This window comes from Cervus elaphus, chromosome X, assembly GCF_910594005.1.
Source record: "Cervus elaphus chromosome X, mCerEla1.1, whole genome shotgun sequence".
Taxonomy (NCBI): Eukaryota; Metazoa; Chordata; class Mammalia; order Artiodactyla; family Cervidae; genus Cervus; species Cervus elaphus.
The window spans coordinates 20176814-20195787 of record NC_057848.1 but is presented as its reverse complement, the minus strand read 5'-3'; positions in this window follow the sequence as shown (position 1 = coordinate 20195787).

Here is an 18974-nt window from a genome sequence, read left to right as displayed (position 1 = left end):
TCCTGTATTTCTCAGACTTTTTCATGTCCCTCGTATTTCTCAGACCTTTTCATGCTCCTCGGATTTTTCACACATTTCATCCTCTTCGTATTTTTCACACCTTTTCATGCTCCTCGTATTTTTCACACATTTCATCCTCCTCGTATTTTTCACACCTTTTCATGCTCCTCGTATTTTTCACACCTTTTCATGCTCCTCATATTTTTGACACCTTTTCATGCTCCTCATATTTTTCACAACTTTTCATGCTCTTCATATTTTTTACACCTTTGTGGGAGCTATGTATTATTCAGACCTTTTCATGCTCCTCGTATTTTTCTGAACTTTTTATGCTCCTCGTATTTTTTTTGGCCTTTTCGTGCTCCTCGTATTTTTCACACCTTTTCATGTTTCTGATATTTTTCACACCTTTTCATGCACCTCGTATTTTTCAAACCTTTTCATGCTCTTCATATTTTTCACACCTTTTCAGGCTCTTCATATTTTACATGCCTTTTCATGGTCCTCATATTTTTCAGGCCTTTTCATGCTACTCGTATTTTTCAGACCTTTTCGTGCTGTTCATATTCTTCACACCTTTTCAGACTCTTCATATTTTTCAGACCTTTTCATGCACCTCGTATTTTGTAGAACTTTTTATGCTCCTCGTATTTTTCATACCTTTTCATGCTCCTCGTATTTTTCACACTTTTTCAGGCTCTTCATATTTTTCAGACCTTTCATTCACCTCATATATTTGAGAACTTTTTATGCTCGTCATATTTTTCACATCTTTTCATACTCCTCGTATATTTCACACCTTTTCATGCTCCTCGTATTTTTCAGACCTTTTTATGCTCCTCCTTTTTCTAGACCTTTTCTTGCTCCTCGTATTTTTCACACCTTTTCATGCTCCTCGTATTTTTCAGACCTTTTTGTGCTCTTCATATTTTTCACACCTTTTCATGCTCTTCATATTTTTCACACCTTTTCATGCTCTTCATATTTTTCACACCTTTTCATGCTCTTCATATTTTTCAGACCTTTTCATGCACCTCGTATTTTGCAGAACTTTTTATGCTCCTCATGTTTTTCATACCTTTTCATGCTCCTCGTTTTTTCCACACCATTTCATGCTCCTCGTATTTTTCACACCTTTTCATGCTCCTCGTATTTTTCAGACCTTTTTATGCTCCTCCTATTTCTAGACCTTTTCCTTCTCCTCGTATTTTTCACACCTTTTCACGCTCCTCGTATTTTTCAGACCTTTTTATATTCTTCATATTTTTCAGAGATTTTCATGCTCCTCATATTTTTCAGACCTTTTCATGATCTTCACATTTTTCAGACCTTTTCATGCTCCTGTATTTCTCAGTCTTTTTCAGGCTCCTCGTAGTTTTGAGACCTTTTCATGCTCCTCGTATTTTTCAGGCCTTTTCATGCTCCTCATATATTTCAGGCCTTTCATGCTCCTCGTATTTCTCACACCATTTCAGGCTCTTCATATTTTTCAGACCTTTTCATGCACCTCATATTTCTCAGAACTATTTATGCTCCTCGTATTTTTTAGACCTTTTCATGCTCCTCCTATTTTTCACACCTTTTTGGGCTCTTCGTATTTTTCGCACCTTTTCATGCTCCTCGTATTTTTCTGATTTTTCATGATCCTCGTATTTCTCAGACCTTTTCATGCTCCTCGTATTTCTCAGAGCTTTTCATGCCCCTCCTATTTTTCACAGCTTTTCATGCTCCTCGTGTTTTTCGCACCTTCATGCTCCGCGTGTTTTTCACCTTTTCTTGCTCCTGCTATTTTTCACACCTTTTTGGGCTCTTCGTATTTTTCAGAGCTTTTCATGTTCCTCGTATTTTTCAGACCTTTTCATGCTCTTCATGTTTTTCAGACCTTTTCATGCTCCTGTATTTCTCAGACTTTTTCATGCCCCTCCTATTTCGTAGACCTTTTCATGCTCCTCGTTTTTCCCAGACCTTTTCATGCTCCTCATATTTTTCACACCTTTTCATGCTCCTCGTATTTTTCACACCTTTTCAGACTCTTCATATTTTTCACACCTTTTCGGACTCTTCATATTTTTCAGAACTTTTCATGCAACTCATATTTTTCAGAATTTTTATGCTCCTCGTGTTTTTCAGACCTTTTCATGCTCCTCGTATTTTTCAGGCCTTTTCATGCTCCTCGTATTTTTCACATCTTTTCATGCACATCGTATTTTTCAGACCTTTTCATGCGCCTTGTATTTTTCACACCTAGTCATGCTCCTCGTAGTCTTCATATCGTTTCATGCTCCTCGTATTTTTCACACTTTTTCGTGCTCCTCCTATTTTTCAGACCTTTTTATGCACCTCATATTTTTCAGAACTTTTTACGCTCCTCGTATTTTTCAGACTTTTTCATGCTCCTCGTATTTTTGAGACCTTTTCATGCTCCTCGTATTTTTCAAACTTTTTCTAGCTCCTCGTATTTTTCACACCTTTTCATGTTCCTCGTATTTTTCACATCTTTTGCTGCTTCTCATATTTCTCACACCTTTTCATGCTCCTCGTATTTTTCACACCTTTTCATGCTCCTTGTATTTTTCACACGTTTTCAGTCTCTTCATATTTTTCAGACCTTTTCATGCACCTAGTATTTTTCAGAACTTTTTAAACTCCTCGTATTTTTCAAACCTCCCATGATCCTCGTATTTTTTCGGCCTTTTCATGCTCCTCGTATTTTTCACACCTTTTCATTCTCCTCATATTTTTCACACCTTTTCATACTCCTCGTATTTCCCACACCTTTTCATGCTCCTCGTATTTTTCAGGCCTTTTTATGATCCTCCTATTTTTAGACCTTTTCTTGCTCCTCATATTTTTCACACCTTTTCATGCTCCTCGTATTTTTCAGACCTATTCGTGCTCTTCATATTTTTCACACTTTTTCATGCTCTTTATATTTTTCACACCTTTTTATGCTCTTCATATTTTTCACACCTTTTCAGGCTCTTCATATTTTTCAGACCTTTTCATGCACCTCGTATTTTGCAGAACTTTTTATGCTCCTCATGTTTTTCATACCTTTTCATGCTCCTCGTATTTTCCACACCTTTTCATGCTCCTCTTATTTTTCAAGCCTTTTCATGCTCCTCATATTTTTCAGGCCTTTTCATGCTCCTCGTATTTTTCACACCTTTTCATGCTCCTCGCATTTTCACACCTTTTCATGCTCCTCGTATTTTTCAGACCTATTCATGCTACTCCTAATTTTCACACCTTTTCATGCTCCTTGTATTTTTCCCACCTTTTCATGCTCCTCGTATTTTTCAGACCTTTTCGTGCTCTTCATATTTTTCACATCTTTTCATGCTCTTCTCTATTTCTCAGACCTTCTCATGCTCTTCATATTTTTCACACCATTTCAGGCTCTTCATATTTTTCAGACCTTTTCATGCACCTCATATTTCTCAGAACTATTTATACTCCTCGTATTTTTTAGACCTTTTCATGCTCCTCCTATTTTTCACACCTTTTTGGGCTCTTCGTATTTTTCCCACCTTTTCATGCTCCTCGTATTTTTCTGATTTTTCATGATCCTCGTATTTCTCAGACCTTTTCATGCTCCTCGTATTTCTCAGAGCTTTTCATGCCCCTCCTATTTTTCACAGCTTTTCATGCTCCTCGTGTTTTTCGCACCTTCATGCTCCGCGTGTTTTTCACCTTTCCTGCTCCTGCTATTTTTCACACCTTTTTGGGCTCTTCGTATTTTTCAGAGCTTTTCATGTTCCTCGTATTTTTCAGACCTTTTCATGCTCTTCATGTTTTTCAGACCTTTTCATGCTCCTGTATTTCTCAGACTTTTTCATGCCCCTCCTATTTCTTAGACCTTTTCATGCTCCTCGTTTTTCCCAGACCTTTTCATGCTCCTCGTATTTTTCACACCTTTTCATGCTCCTCGTATTTTTCACACCTTTTCATGCTCCTCGTATTTTTCACACCTTTTCGGACTCTTCATATTTTTCACACCTTTTCATGCACCTCGTATTTTTCAGAATTTTTTAAACTCCTCGTATTTTTCAAACCTCTCATGATCCTCGTATTTTTTCGTCCTATTCATGCTCCTTGTATTTTTCACACCTTTTCATGCTCCTGGTATTTTTCACACCTTTTCAATGTCCTCGTATTTTTCACACCTTTTCATGCTCCTTGTATTTTTCAGACCTTTTTATGCCCCTCCTATTTCTAGACCTTGTCATGCTACTCGAATTTTTCACCCCTTTTCATGCTCCTCCTATTTTTCAGACCTTTTCGTGCTCTTCATATTTTTCACACATTTTCATTCTCTTCATATTTTTCACACCTTTTCATGCTCTTCATATTTTTCACACCTTTTCAGGCTCTTCATATTTTTCAGACCTTTTCATGCACCTCGTATTTTGCAGAACTTTTTATGCTCCTCATGTTTTTCATACCTTTTCATGGCCTTCATATTTTTCACACCTTTTCAGGCTCTTCATATTTTACTTGCCTTTTCATGGTCCTCATATTTTTCAGGCCTTTTCATGCTCCTCATATTTTCTGACATTTTCATGATCCTCTTATTTCCAGACTTCTTCATGCTCCTCGTATTTCTCAGACCTTTTCATGCACCTCGTATTTTTCAGACCTTTTCATGCTCCTCGTATTTTTCAGACCTTTTCATGCTCTTCATGTTTTCCAGACCTTTTCATGCTCCTGTATTTCTCAGACTTTTTCATATCCCTCGTATTTCTCAGACCTTTTCATGCTCCTCCTATTTCTAGACCTTTTCCTTCTCCTCGTATTTTTCACACCTTTTCATGCTCCTCGTATTTTTCAGACCTTTTTATATTCTTCATATTTTTCAGAGCTTTTCATGATCTTCACGTTTTTCAGACCTTTTCATGTTCCTGTATTTCTCAGACTTTTTCAGGCTCCTCGTAGTTTTGAGACCTTTTCATGCTCCTCGTATTTTTCAGGCCTTTTCATGCTCCTCATATATTTCAGGCCTTTCATGCTCCTCGTATTTCTCACACCATTTCAGGCTCTTCATATTTTTCAGACCTTTTCATGCACCTCATATTTCTCAGAACTATTTATGCTCCTCGTATTTTTTAGACCTTTTCATCCTCCTCCTATTTTTCACACCTTTTTGGGCTCTTCGTATTTTTCGCACCTTTTCATGCTCCTCGTATTTTTCTGATTTTTCATGATCCTCGTATTTCTCAGACCTTTTCATGCTCCTCGTATTTCTCAGAGCTTTTCATGCCCCTCCTATTTTTCACAGCTTTTCATGCTCCTCGTGTTTTTCGCACCTTCATGCTCCGCGTGTTTTTCACCTTTTCTTGCTCCTGCTATTTTTCACACCTTTTTGGGCTCCTCGTATTTTTCAGAGCTTTTCATGTTCCTCGTATTTTTCAGACCTTTTCATGCTCTTCATGTTTTTCAGACCTTTTCATGCTCCTGTATTTCTCAGACTTTTTCATGCCCCTCCTATTTCTTAGACCTTTTCATGCTCCTCGTTTATCCCAGACCTTTTCATGCTCCTCGTATTTTTCACACCGGTTCATTCTCCTCATATTTTTACACCTTTACATGCTCCTCGTATTTTTCACACCTTTTCATGCTCCTCGTATTTTTCACACCTTTTCATGCTCCTCTTATTTTTCACACCTTTTCAGACTCTTCATATTTTTCACACCTTTTCGGACTCTTCATATTTTTAAGAACTTTTCATGCAACTCATATTTTTCAGAACTTTTTATGCTCCTCGTGTTTTTCAGACCTTTTCATGCTCCTCGTATTTTTCAGGCCTTTTCATGCTCCTCGTATTTTTCACACCTTTTCATGCACCTCGTATTTTTCAGACCTTTTCATGCACCTTGTATTTTTCACACCTAGTCATGCTCCTCGTAGTCTTCATACCGTTTCATGCTCCTCGTATTTTTCACACCGGTTCATTCTCCTCATATTTTTACACCTTTACATGCTCCTCGTATTTTTCACACCTTTTCGGGCGCTACGTATTTTTCAGACGTTTTCATGCTGCTCGTATATTTCAGACCTTTTTATATTCTTCATATTTTTCAGAGGTTTTCATGTACCTCGTATTTTTCTGACTTTTTCATGATCCTCGTATTTTTCACAGCTTTTCATGTTCCTCGTGTTTTTCACACCTTTTCATGCTCCGCGTGTTTTTCACACCTTTTCGTGCTCCTCCAATTTTTCACACCTTTTTGGGCTCTTCATATTTTTCAGACCTTTTCATGTTCCTCATATTTTTCAGACCTTTTCATGATCTTCACATTTTTCAGATCTTTTCATGCTCCTGTATTTCTCAGACTTTTTCATGCTCCTCGTATTTTTGAGACCTTTTCATGCTCCTTGTATTTTTCAAACTTTTTCTAGCTCCTCGTATTTTTCACACCTTTTCATGCTCCTCGTATTTTTCACATCTTTTCATGCTTCTCGTATTTTTCAGACCTTTTCATGCTCCTGTATTTCTCAGACATTTTCATGCCCCTCCTATTTCTTAGACCTTTTCATGCTCCTCGTTTTTCCCAGACCTTTTCATGCTCCTCGTATTTTTCACACCTTTTCATGCTCCTCGTATTTTCCACACCTTTTCCTGCTCCTCGTATTTTTCACACCTTTTCAGGCTCTTCATATTTTTCACACCTTTTCATGCACCTCATATTTTTCAGAATTTTTTAAACTCCTCGTATTTTTCAAACCTCTCATGATCGTCGTATTTTTTCGTCCTATTCATGCTCCTGGTATTTTTCACACCTTTTCATGCTCCTGGTATTTTTTACACCTTTTCAATGTCCTCGTATTTTTCACACCTTTTCATGCTCCTCGTATTTTTCAGACCTTTTTATGCTCCTCCTATTTCTAGACCTTGTCATGCTACTCGAATTTTTCACATCTTTTCATGCTCCTCCTATTTTTCAGACCTTTTCGTGCTCTTCATATTTTTCACACATTTTCATTCTCTTCATATTTTTCACACCTTTTCATGCTCTTCATATTTTTCACACCTTTTCAGGCTCTTCATATTTCACATGCCTTTTCATGGTCCTCATATTTTTCAGGCCTTTTCATGCTCCTCGTATTTTCTGACATTTTCATGATCCTCTTATTTCCAGACTTCTTCATGCTCCTTGTATTTTTCACACCTTTTCATGCTCCTCGTATTTTTCAGACCTTTTTGTGCTCTTCATATTTTTCACACCTTTTCATGCTCTTCATATTTTTCACACCTTTTCATGCTCTTCATATTTTTCACACCTTTTCAGGCTCTTCATATTTTTCAGACCTTTTCATGCACCTCGTATTTTGCAGAACTTTTTATGCTCCTCATGTTTTTCATACCTTTTCATGCTCCTCGTTTTTTCCACACCATTTCATGCTCCTCGTATTTTTCACACCTTTTCATGCTCCTCGTATTTTTCAGACCTTTTTATGCTCCTCCTATTTCTAGACCTTTTCCTTCTCCTCGTATTTTTCACACCTTTTCACGCTCCTCGTATTTTTCAGACCTTTTTATATTCTTCATATTTTTCAGAGATTTTCATGCTCCTCATATTTTTCAGACCTTTTCATGATCTTCACATTTTTCAGACCTTTTCATGCTCCTGTATTTCTCAGACTTTTTCAGGCTCCTCGTAGTTTTGAGACCTTTTCATGCTCCTCGTATTTTTCAGGCCTTTTCATGCTCCTCATATATTTCAGGCCTTTCATGCTCCTCGTATTTCTCACACCTTTTCAGGCTCTTCATATTTTTCAGACCTTTTCATGCACCTCATATTTCTCAGAACTATTTATGCTCCTCGTATTTTTTAGACCTTTTCATGCTCCTCCTATTTTTCACACCTTTTTGGGCTCTTCGTATTTTTCGCACCTTTTCATGCTCCTCGTATTTTTCTGATTTTTCATGATCCTCGTATTTCTCAGACCTTTTCATGCTCCTCGTATTTCTCAGAGCTTTTCATGCCCCTCCTATTTTTCACAGCTTTTCATGCTCCTCGTGTTTTTCGCACCTTCATGCTCCGCGTGTTTTTCACCTTTTCTTGCTCCTGCTATTTTTCACACCTTTTTGGGCTCTTCGTATTTTTCAGAGCTTTTCATGTTCCTCGTATTTTTCAGACCTTTTCATGCTCTTCATGTTTTTCAGACCTTTTCATGCTCCTGTATTTCTCAGACTTTTTCATGCCCCTCCTATTTCTTAGACCTTTTCATGCTCCTCGTTTTTCCCAGACCTTTTCATGCTCCTCATATTTTTCACACCTTTTCATGCTCCTCATATTTTTCACACCTTTTCAGACTCTTCATATTTTTCACACCTTTTCGGACTCTTCATATTTTTCAGAACTTTTCATGCAACTCATATTTTTCAGAACTTATTATGCTCCTCGTGTTTTTCCGACCTTTTCATGCTCCTCGTATTTTTCAGGCCTTTTCATGCTCCTCGTATTTTTCACACCTTTTCATGCACATCGTATTTTTCAGACCTTTTCATGCGCCTTGTATTTTTCACACCTAGTCATGCTCCTCGTAGTCTTCATATCGTTTCATGCTCCTCGTATTTTTCACACTTTTTCGTGCTCCTCCTATTTTTCAGACCTTTTTATGCACCTCATATTTTTCAGAACTTTTTACGCTCCTCGTATTTCTCAGACTTTTTCATGCTCCTCGTATTTTTGAGACCTTTTCATGCTCCTCGTATTTTTCAAACTTTTTCTAGCTCCTCGTATTTTTCACACCTTTTCATGCTCCTCTTATTTTTCACACCTTTTCATGCTCCTCATATTTTTAACACCTTTTCATGCTCCTCATATTTTTCACAACTTTTCATGCTCTTCATATTTTTTACACTTTTTGGGAGCTACGTATTATTCAGACCTTTTCATGCTCCTCGTATTTTTCTGACCTTTTTATACTCCTCGTATTTTTTTTGGCCTTTTCGTGCTCCTCGTATTTTTCACACCTTTTCATGTTTCTGATATTTTTCACACCTTTTCATGCACCTCGTATTTTTCAAACCTTTTCATGCTCTTCATATTTTTCACACCTTTTCAGGCTCTTCATATTTTACATGCCTTTTCATGGTCCTCATATTTTTCAGGCCTTTTCATGCTACTCGTATTTTTCAGACCTTTTCGTGCTGTTCATATTCTTCACACCTTTTCAGACTCTTCATATTTTTCAGACCTTTTCATGCACCTCGTATTTTGTAGAACTTTTTATGCTCCTCGTATTTTTCATACCTTTTCATGCTCCTCGTATTTTTCACACTTTTTCAGGCTCTTCATATTTTTCAGACCTTTCATTCAACTCATATATTTGAGAACTTTTTATGCTCGTCATATTTTTCACATCTTTTCATACTCCTCGTATATTTGACACCTTTTCATGCTCCTCGTATTTTTCAGACCTTTTTATGCTCCTCCTTTTTCTAGACCTTTTCTTGCTCCTCGTATTTTTCACACCTTTTCATGCTCCTCGTATTTTTCAGACCTTTTTGTGCTCTTCATATATTTCACACCTTTTCATGCTCTTCATATTTTTCACACCTTTTCATGCTCTTCATATTTTTCACACCTTTTCAGGCTCTTCATATTTTTCAGACCTTTTCATGCACCTCGTATTTTGCAGAACTTTTTATGCTCCTCATGTTTTTCATACCTTTTCATGCTCCTCGTTTTTTCCACACCATTTCATGCTCCTCGTATTTTTCACACCTTTTCATGCTCCTCGTATTTTTCAGACCTTTTTATGCTCCTCCTATTTCTAGACCTTTTCCTTCTCCTCGTATTTTTCACACCTTTTCACGCTCCTCGTATTTTTCAGACCTTTTTATATTCTTCATATTTTTCAGAGATTTTCATGCTCCTCATATTTTTCAGACCTTTTCATGATCTTCACATTTTTCAGACCTTTTCATGCTCCTGTATTTCTCAGACTTTTTCAGGCTCCTCGTAGTTTTGAGACCTTTTCATGCTCCTCGTATTTTTCAGGCCTTTTCATGCTCCTCATATATTTCAGGCCTTTCATGCTCCTCGTATTTCTCACACCATTTCAGGCTCTTCATATTTTTCAGACCTTTTCATGCACCTCATATTTCTCAGAACTATTTATGCTCCTCGTATTTTTTAGACCTTTTCATGCTCCTCCTATTTTTCACACCTTTTTGGGCTCTTCGTATTTTTCGCACCTTTTCATGCTCCTCGTATTTTTCTGATTTTTCATGATCCTCGTATTTCTCAGACCTTTTCATGCTCCTCGTATTTCTCAGAGCTTTTCATGCCCCTCCTATTTTTCACAGCTTTTCATGCTCCTCGTGTTTTTCGCACCTTCATGCTCCGCGTGTTTTTCACCTTTTCTTGCTCCTGCTATTTTTCACACCTTTTTGGGCTCTTCGTATTTTTCAGAGCTTTTCATGTTCCTCGTATTTTTCAGACCTTTTCATGCTCTTCATGTTTTTCAGACCTTTTCATGCTCCTGTATTTCTCAGACTTTTTCATGCCCCTCCTATTTCTTAGACCTTTTCATGCTCCTCGTTTTTCCCAGACCTTTTCATGCTCCTCATATTTTTCACACCTTTTCATGCTCCTCATATTTTTCACACCTTTTCAGACTCTTCATATTTTTCACACCTTTTCGGACTCTTCATATTTTTCAGAACTTTTCATGCAACTCATATTTTTCAGAACTTATTATGCTCCTCGTGTTTTTCAGACCTTTTCATGCTCCTCGTATTTTTCAGGCCTTTTCATGCTCCTCGTATTTTTCACACCTTTTCATGCACATCGTATTTTTCAGACCTTTTCATGCGCCTTGTATTTTTCACACCTAGTCATGCTCCTCGTAGTCTTCATATCGTTTCATGCTCCTCGTATTTTTCACACTTTTTCGTGCTCCTCCTATTTTTCAGACCTTTTTATGCACCTCATATTTTTCAGAACTTTTTACGCTCCTCGTATTTCTCAGACTTTTTCATGCTCCTCGTATTTTTGAGACCTTTTCATGCTCCTCGTATTTTTCAAACTTTTTCTAGCTCCTCGTATTTTTCACACCTTTTCATGCTCCTCTTATTTTTCACACCTTTTCATGCTCCTCATATTTTTAACACCTTTTCATGCTCCTCATATTTTTCACAACTTTTCATGCTCTTCATATTTTTTACACCTTTTTGGGAGCTACGTATTATTCAGACCTTTTCATGCTCCTCGTATTTTTCTGACCTTTTTATACTCCTCGTATTTTTTTTGGCCTTTTCGTGCTCCTCGTATTTTTCACACCTTTTCATGTTTCTGATATTTTTCACACCTTTTCATGCACCTCGTATTTTTCAAACCTTTTCATGCTCTTCATATTTTTCACACCTTTTCAGGCTCTTCATATTTTACATGCCTTTTCATGGTCCTCATATTTTTCAGGCCTTTTCATGCTACTCGTATTTTTCAGACCTTTTCGTGCTGTTCATATTCTTCACACCTTTTCAGACTCTTCATATTTTTCACACCTTTTCGGACTCTTCATATTTTTCAGAACTTTTCATGCAACTCATATTTTTCAGAACTTTTTATGCTCCTCGTGTTTTTCAGACCTTTTCGTGCTCCTCGTATTTTTCAGGCCTTTTCATGCTCCTCGTATTTTTCACACCTTTTCATGCACATCGTATTTTTCAGACCTTTTCATGCGCCTTATATTTTTCACACCTAGTCATGCTCCTCGTAGTCTTCATATCGTTTCATGCTCCTCGTATTTTTTTTCACACTTTTTCGTGCTCCTCCTATTTTTCAGACCTTTTTATGCACCTCATATTTTTCAGAACTTTTTACGCTCCTCGTATTTCTCAGACATTTTCATGCTCCTCGTATTTTTCACACCGGTTCATTCTCCTCATATTTTTACACCTTTACATGCTCCTCGTATTTTTCACACCTTTTCGGGCGCTACGTATTTTTCAGACCTTTTCATGCTCCTCGTATATTTCAGACCTTTTTATATTCTTCATATTTTTCAGAGGTTTTCATGTACCTCGTATTTTTCTGACTTTTTCATGATCCTCGTATTTTTCACAGCTTTTCATGCTCCTCGTGTTTTTCACACCTTTTCATGCTCCGCGTGTTTTTCACACCTTTTCGTGCTCCTCCAATTTTTCACACCTTTTTGGGCTCTTCATATTTTTCAGACCTTTTCATGTTCCTCATATTTTTCAGACCTTTTCATGATCTTCACATTTTTCAGATCTTTTCATGCTCCTGTATTTCTCAGACTTTTTCATGCTCCTCGTATTTTTGAGACCTTTTCATGCTCCTTGTATTTTTCAAACTTTTTCTAGCTCCTCGTATTTTTCACACCTTTTCATGCTCCTCGTATTTTTCACATCTTTTCATGCTTCTCGTATTTTTCAGACCTTTTCATGCTCCTGTATTTCTCAGACTTTTTCATGCCCCTCCTATTTCTTAGACCTTTTCATGCTCCTCGTTTTTCCCAGACCTTTTCATGCTCCTCGTATTTTTCACACCTTTTCATGCTCCTCGTATTTTTCACACCTTTTCCTGCTCCTCGTAGTTTTCACACCTTTTCAGGCTCTTCATATTTTTCACACCTTTTCATGCACCTCATATTTTTCAGAATTTTTTAAACTCCTCGTATTTTTCAAACCTCTCATGATCGTCGTATTTTTTCGTCCTATTCATGCTCCTGGTATTTTTCACACCTTTTCATGCTCCTGGTATTTTTTACACCTTTTCAATGTCCTCGTATTTTTCACACCTTTTCATGCTCCTCCTATTTTTCAGACCTTTTCGTGCTCTTCATATTTTTCACACATTTTCATTCTCTTCATATTTTTCACACCTTTTCATGCTCTTCATATTTTTCACACCTTTTCAGGCTCTTCATATTTTACATGCCTTTTCATGGTCCTCATATTTTTCAGGCCTTTTCATGCCAGTCGTATTTTTCAGACCTTTCCGTGCTGTTCATATTCTTCACACCTTTTCAGACTCTTCATATTTTTCAGACCTTTTCATGCACCTCGTATTTTGCAGAACTTTTTATGCTCCTCGTATTTTTCATACCTTTTCATGCTCCTCGTATTTTTCACACCTTTTCAGGCTCTTCATATTTTTCAGACCTTTCATTCACCTCATATATTTGAGAACTTTTTATGCTCCTCGTATTTTCCACACCTTTTCATGCTCCTCATATTTTTCAGGCCTTTTCATGCTCCTCATATTTTTTCAGGCCTTTTCATGCTCCTCGTATTTTTCACATCTTTTCATACTCCTCGTATATTTCACACCTTTTCATGCTCCTCGTATTTTTCAGACCTTTTTATGCTCCTCCTATTTCTAGCCCTTTTCTTGCTCCTCATATTTTTCACACCTTTTCATGCTCCTCGTATTTTTCAGACCTTTTTCTGCTCTTCATATTTTTCACACCTTTTCATGCTCTTCATATTTTTCACACCTTTTCATGCTCTTCATATTTTTCACACCTTATCAGGCTCTTCATATATTTCAGACCTTTTCATGCACCTCATGTTTTGCAGAACTTTTTATGCTCCTCATGTTTTTCATACCTTTTCATGCTCCTCTTATTTTCCACACCATTTCATGCTCCTCGTATTTTTCACACCTTTTCATGCTCCTCGTATTTTTCAGACCTTTTTATGCTCCTCCTTTTTCTAGACCTTTTCCTTCTCCTCGTATTTTTCACACCTTTTCATGCTCCTCGTATTTTTCAGACCTTTTTATATTCTTCATATTTTTCAGAGCTTTTCATGCTCCTCATATTTTTCAGACCTTTTCATGATCTTCACATTTTTCAGACCTTTTCATGCTCCTGTATTTCTCAGTCTTTTTCAGGCTCCTCGTATTTTTGAGACATTTTCATGCTCCTCCTATTTTCAAACTTTTTCTAGCTCCTCGTATTTTTCACACCTTTTCATGTTCCTCGTATTTTTCACATCTTTTCATGCTTCTCATATTTTTCACACCTTTTCATGCTCCTCGTATTTTTCACACCTTTTCATGCTCCTCGTATTTTTCACACGCTTTCAGTCTCTTCATATTTTTCAGACCTTTTCATGCACCTAGTATTTTTCAGAACTTTTTAAGCTCCTCGTATTTTTCAAACCTCCCATGATCCTCGTATTTTTTCGGCCTTAACATGTTCCTCGTATTTTTCACACCTTTTCATTCTCCTCATATTTTTCACACCTTTTCATACTCCTCGTATTTCCCACACCTTTTCATGCTCCTCGTATTTTTCACACCTTTTTATGCTCCTCCTATTTTTAGACCTTTCTTTGCTCCTCGTATTTTTCACACCTTTTCATGCTCCTCGTATTTTTCAGACCTATTCGTACTCTTCATATTTTTCACATTTTTTCATGCTCTTTATATTTTTCACACCTTTTCATGCTCTTCATATTTTTCACACCTTTTCAGGCTCTTCATATTTTTCAGACCTTTCCATGCAGCTCGTATTTTGTAGAACTTTTTATGCTCCTCATGTTTTTCATACCTTTTCATGCTCCTCGTATTTTTCACACCTTTTCATGCTCCTCGTATTTTTCAGACCTTTTTATATTCTTCATATTTTTCAGGCCTTTTCATGCTCCTCGTATTTTTCACACCTTTTCATGCTCCTCGCATTTTCACACCTTTTCATGCTCCCCGTATTTTTCAGACCTATTCATGCTACTCCTAATTTTCACACCTTTTCATTTTCCTCGTATTTTTCACACCTTTTCATGCTCCTCATATTTTTCAGGCCTTTTCATGCTCCTCATATATTTCAGGCCTTTCATACTCCTCGTATTTCTCACACCATTTCAGGCTCTTCATATTTTTCAGACCTTTTCATGTACCTCATATTTCTCAGAACTATTTTTGCTCCTCGTATTTTTTAGATCTTTTCATGCTCCTCCTATTTTTCACACCTTTTTGGGCTCTTCGTATTTTTCGCACCTTTTCATGCTCCTCGTATTTTTCTGATTTTTCATGATCCTCGTATTTCTCAGACCTTTTCATGCTCCTCGTATTTCTCAGAGCTTTTCATGCGCCTCCTATTTTTCACAGCTTTTCATGCTCCTCGTGTTTTTCGCACCTTCATGCTCCGCGTGTTTTTCACCTTTTCTTGCTCCTGCTATTTTTCACACCTTTTTGGGCTCTTCGTATTTTTCAGAGCTTTTCATGTTCCTCGTATTTTTCAGACCTTTTCATGCTCTTCATGTTTTTCAGACCTTTTCATGCTCCTGTATTTCTCAGACTTTTTCATGCCCCTCCTATTTCTTAGACCTTTTCATGCTCCTCGTTTTTCCCAGACCTTTTCATGCTCCTCATATTTTTCACACCTTTTCATGCTCCTCGCATTTTTCACACCTTTTCAGACTCTTCATATTTTTCACACCTTTTCGGACTCTTCATATTTTTCAGAACTTTTCATGCAACTCATATTTTTCAGAACTTTTTATGCTCCTCGTGTTTTTCAGACCTTTTCATGCTCCTCGTATTTTTCAGGCCTTTTCATGCTCCTCGTATTTTTCACACCTTTTCATGCACATCGTATTTTTCAGACCTTTTCATGCGCCTTATATTTTTCACACCTAGTCATGCTCCTCGTAGTCTTCATATCGTTTCATGCTCCTCGTATTTTTCACACTTTTTCGTGCTCCTCCTATTTTTCAGACCTTTTTATGCACCTCATATTTTTCAGAACTTTTTACGCTCCTCGTATTTCTCAGACATTTTCATGCTCCTCGTATTTTTCACACCGGTTCATTCTCCTCATATTTTTACACCTTTACATGCTCCTCGTATTTTTCACACCTTTTCGGGCGCTACGTATTTTTCAGACGTTTTCATGCTGCTCGTATATTTCAGACCTTTTTATATTCTTCATATTTTTCAGAGGTTTTCATGTACCTCGTATTTTTCTGACTTTTTCATGATCCTCGTATTTTCACAGCTTTTCATGCTCCTCGTGTTTTTCACACCTTTTCATGCTCCGCGTGTTTTTCACACCTTTTCGTGCTCCTCCAATTTTTCACACCTTTTTGGGCTCTTCATATTTTTCAGACCTTTTCATGTTCCTCATATTTTTCAGACCTTTTCATGATCTTCACATTTTTCAGATCTTTTCATGCTCCTGTATTTCTCAGACTTTTTCATGCTCCTCGTATTTTTGAGACCTTTTCATGCTCCTTGTATTTTTCAAACTTTTTCTAGCTCCTCGTATTTTTCACACCTTTTCATGCTCCTCGTATTTTTCACATCTTTTCATGCTTCTCGTATTTTTCAGACCTTTCCATGCTCCTGTATTTCTCAGACTTTTTCATGCCCCTCCTATTTCTTAGACCTTTTCATGCTCCTCGTTTTTCCCAGACCTTTTCATGCTCCTCGTATTTTTCACACCTTTTCATGCTCCTCGTATTTTTCACACCTTTTCCTGCTCCTCGTATTTTTCACACCTTTTCAGGCTCTTCATATTTTTCACACCTTTTCATGCACCTCATATTTTTCAGAATTTTTTAAACTCCTCGTATTTTTCAAACCTCTCATGATCCTCGTATTTTTTCGTCCTATTCATGCTCCTGGTATTTTTCACACCTTTTCATGCTCCTGGTATTTTTTACACCTTTTCAATGTCCTCGTATTTTTCACACCTTTTCATGCTCCTCGTATTTTTCAGACCTCTTTATGCTCCTCCTATTTCTAGACCTTGTCATGCTACTCGAATTTTTCACACCTTTTCATGCTCCTCCTATTTTTCAGACCTTTTCGTGCTCTTCATATTTTTCACACATTTTCATTCTCTTCATATTTTTCACACCTTTTCATGCTCTTCATATTTTTCACACCTTTTCAGGCTCTTCATATTTTACATGCCTTTTCATGGTCCTCATATTTTTCAGGCCTTTTCATGCCAGTCGTATTTTTCAGACCTTTCCGTGCTGTTCATATTCTTCACACCTTTTCAGACTCTTCCTATTTTTCAGACCTTTTCATGCACCTCGTATTTTGCAGAACTTTTTATGCTCCTCGTATTTTTCATACCTTTTCATGCTCCTCGTATTTTTCACACCTTTTCAGGTTCTTCATATTTTTCAGACCTTTCATTCACCTCATATATTTGAGAACTTTTTATTCTCCTCGTATTTTCCACACCTTTTCATGCTCCTCATATTTTTCAGGCCTTTTCATGCTCCTCATATTTTTTCAGGCCTTTTCATGCTCCTCGTATTTTTCACATCTTTTCATACTCCTCGTATATTTCACACCTTTTCATGCTCCTCGTATTTTTCAGACCTTTTTATGCTCCTCCTATTTCTAGACCTTTTCTTGCTCCTCATATTTTTCACACCTTTTCATGCTCCTCGTATTTTTCAGACCTTTTTCTGCTCTTCATATTTTTCACACCTTTTCATGCTCTTCATATTTTTCACACCTTTTCATGCTCTTCATATTTTTCACACCTTATCAGGCTCTTCATATATTTCAGACCTTTTCATGCACCTCATGTTTTGCAGAACTTTTTATGCTCCTCATGTTTTTCATACCTTTTCATGCTCCTCTTATTTTCCACACCATTTCATGCTCCTCGTATTTTTCACACCTTTTCATGCTCCTCGTATTTTTCAGACCTTTTTATGCTCCTCCTTTTTCTAGACCTTTTCCTTCTCCTCGTATTTTTCACACCTTTTCATGCTCCTCGTATTTTTCAGACCTTTTTATATTCTTCATATTTTTCAGAGCTTTTCATGCTCCTCATATTTTTCAGACCTTTTGATGATCTTCACATTTTTCAGACCTTTTCATGCTCCTGTATTTCTCAGTCTTTTTCAGGCTCCTCGTATTTTTGAGACATTTTCATGCTCCTCCTATTTTCAAACTTTTTCTAGCTCCTCATATTTTTCACACCTTTTCATGTTCCTCGTATTTTTCACATCTTTTCATGCTTCTCATATTTTTCACACCTTTTCATGCTCCTCGTATTTTTCACACCTTTTCATGCTCCTCGTATTTTTCACACGCTTTCAGTCTCTTCATATTTTTCAGACCTTTTCATGCACCTAGTATTTTTCAGAACTTTTTAAGCTCCTCGTATTTTTCAAACCTCCCATGATCCTCGTATTTTTTTGGCCTTAACATGCTCCTCGTATTTTTCACACCTTTTCATTCTCCTCATATTTTTCACACCTTTTCATACTCCTCGTATTTCCCACACCTTTTCATGCTCCTCGTATTTTTCACACCTTTTTATGCTCCTCCTATTTTTAGACCTTTCTTTGCTCCTCGTATTTTTCACACCTTTTCATGCTCCTCGTATTTTTCAGACCTATTCGTACTCTTCATATTTTTCACATTTTTTCATGCTCTTTATATTTTTCACACCTTTTCATGCGCTTCATATTTTTCACACCTTTTCAGGCTCTTCATATTTTTCAGACCTTTCCATGCAGCTCGTATTTTGTAGAACTTTTTATGCTCCTCATGTTTTTCATACCTTTTCATGCTCCTCGCATTTTTCACACCTTTTCAGACTCTTCATATTTTTCACACCTTTTCGGACTCTTCATATTTTTCAGAACTTTTCATGCAACTCATATTTTTCAGAACTTTTTATGCTCCTCGTGTTTTTCAGACCTTTTCATGCTCCTCGTATTTTTCAGGCCTTTTCATGCTCCTCGTATTTTTCACACCTTTTCATGCACATCGTATTTTTCAGACCTTTTCATGCGCCTTATATTTTTCACACCTAGTCATGCTCCTCGTAGTCTTCATATCGTTTCATGCTCCTCGTATTTTTCACACTTTTTCGTGCTCCTCCTATTTTTCAGACCTTTTTATGCACCTCATATTTTTCAGAACTTTTTACGCTCCTCGTATTTCTCAGACATTTTCATGCTCCTCGTATTTTTCACACCGGTTCATTCTCCTCATATTTTTACACCTTTACAT